A 2,484-nucleotide genomic window follows, 5' to 3' on the forward strand; every position below is an offset into this window, starting at 1 on the left:
TTTTCCCCGCATCTCACATTGCTGTGATTCTTCTTTAATGGCAGAGTCAGAATCATTATTTAAAAGTTTGAAAGTAAACATCTTCTGTATTTTGGCAAATGCAACAAAATTTGACGATGTTCCAAAACACTGTGTAGAGGGTCTGCGATATCAGTATAAAAACTATAGCATTTCTGTTCCTGTGACTAAAAGATGAAAAGTTTCAAAACATTTTGATTCAAATGATGCCACATGAATTTAATGATTTTTATGTGAATTATCATTTTCCAACAAACTGTAGCCATGATTTAATCCTTCCTAGAAAGACAGGAATGTGTCTTCAAACAAACTGCCTAAGCTGTTTGTTCACAGTTTGCTTTTTGATTCAGCAAGATGGATTATGAGGGGTAACAACCAGAGCTGTGACAGCTTTGGCTAAATCCTACCTGGCGTTCAATCCTTCTTTCCTTTGAAAAGCTCTCCAAGTTTCTAATTCTACAAAGGGCTTTAGCATAGTCGCTGGAGAAGTGGCTTGGCTGTGGGTAGAGGTAGGGAACAAGGATTTAATATGTCAAATATAATAATGGTTATTGAAAATTTTTTGGGTTGTTTATTTTGCATAGGGAAAGCAACATGAACGTTAATCCTGCACTGTGTGATAATGAAGTAAACATTTAGGGTTTGTCCTACTGGTTTCATTCATTTTTTTTTACTGGTCACTGACACCCCAGTGAACCTTATTGGGGCACATTTTATTGACCTCTAGAAGAAATTTCTTCAAAATTATGCTTCTACAATGATATTTTATATACAGTACACTTAAAAAACTTCCTCCATCATATTCATAAGTCTATCTCCTTTATATACTTATCATTCCAGTTACCCTGGCTAAAAGCATCATTGGAAAGGAAAGAAAAAGTATGATTATCTTTCAATATATGTGAGAGTTCCAAATTGTAGAATACAAGACTAAAAGATACTTAGTATTTCTTCTTTCAGTTCCATGATGCTTCACAAAGCTCACAATACCTAAGCTGTAGAATCAACCCAGATGTCCATTAACTGATTATTGCATAAAGAAAATGTGGTATATAACACTATGGACTACTACTCAGCCATAAAAAAGCAACAAAATGGATGCAACTAGAAACCATTATGCTTAATGAAATAAGCCAGTTCCAAAAAGACAAATACCATATATTTTCTCTGGTATGTGGTAGTTAATATAGAATACAAAAACATAAGAATGAAATGGACATCTTGTGATTTGATTGTTATTTTTAGCTCTTGTTTTAACTAATGTAGAACTGTGGTATTTCTTCTGTTTTACTTGTTGAATGTAATTGTTAGTGGTACATTAAGCCTGTGATTATAGAGATTTAAATTATGGTTTTGTAAAAATTTTAAAAATAACAAAGAGGGGATTGGAAGGATAGAAAGGAGGGAGATTATCTTCTCAGAACTATACCTGTAGGCCGGCGCCGTGGCTCAGTAGGCTAATCCTCCACCTTGCGGTGCCAGCACACCGGGTTCTAGTCCCGGTCAGGGCACCGGATTCTGTCCCAGTTGCCCCTCTTCCAGGCCAGCTCTCTGCTGTGGCCAGGGAGTGCAGTGGAGGATGGCCCAAGTGCTTGGGCCCTGCACCCCATGGGAGACCAGGAGAAGCACCTGGCTCCTGCCATCAGATCAGCGCAGTGTGCCAGCTGCAGCGCGCCGGCCACGGCGGCCATTGGAGGGTGAACCAACGGCAAGGGAAGACCTTTCTGTCTCTCTCTCTCACTGTCCACTCTGCCTGTCAAAAAAAAAAAGAACTGTACCTGTGAAAAACATGAAATATGTTCTCTTTATATTAATAAAATTTAAAAAAAAAAAAGCTTTGTTTTTAGAGTGGGTAAGTTACTATTGTTTGAGGCCAGTCACTATTGACTTTGGGGTATCAACTTATGAGCCAATCTTTCTCACTCACGTAACATGAGTTACATGTTGATTTGCCATTAATAATTGAAATACTGATGTTTGAAAATCAATTATTTAAAATGTGGGAGCTAAATCAAAGCCATCTTTACAGTAACATCATTTTCCTTTTTCCATTTTATTTTATATTATTTTTTTGTAAGACAGAGTGCTCCCATCTGCTGGATTACTCCCCAGATGCTTTGCAGCAACTGTGGCTGGACCAAGCCAATCCTGGGAGCTGGGAACTCAATCTAGATGTGCTGCTTGGGTGAAAGGGAACCCAAAATTGAGCCATTACTTGCCCCCTTCCAGGATGCACATTAACAGGAATGTAGAATCATGAGTGGAGCTGTACTTGAAACCAGACACTCTAATATGGGTTGTGGAAATCCCAAGAGGCATCTTAACCACTAGGCTAAATGTCAGCCCCCAATTGTTTTTACTTGAATGGAAGCAACAGAAGAGAGAGTAGAATCATCATGGAGAATCCCACATGTCTGGGAATATGACATTCCTCAGAGGGCAAAAACCACTGATTAAGGTGGAAAG

This window comes from Oryctolagus cuniculus, chromosome 1 (assembly GCF_964237555.1).
Source record: "Oryctolagus cuniculus chromosome 1, mOryCun1.1, whole genome shotgun sequence".
Lineage (NCBI taxonomy): Eukaryota > Metazoa > Chordata > Mammalia > Lagomorpha > Leporidae > Oryctolagus > Oryctolagus cuniculus.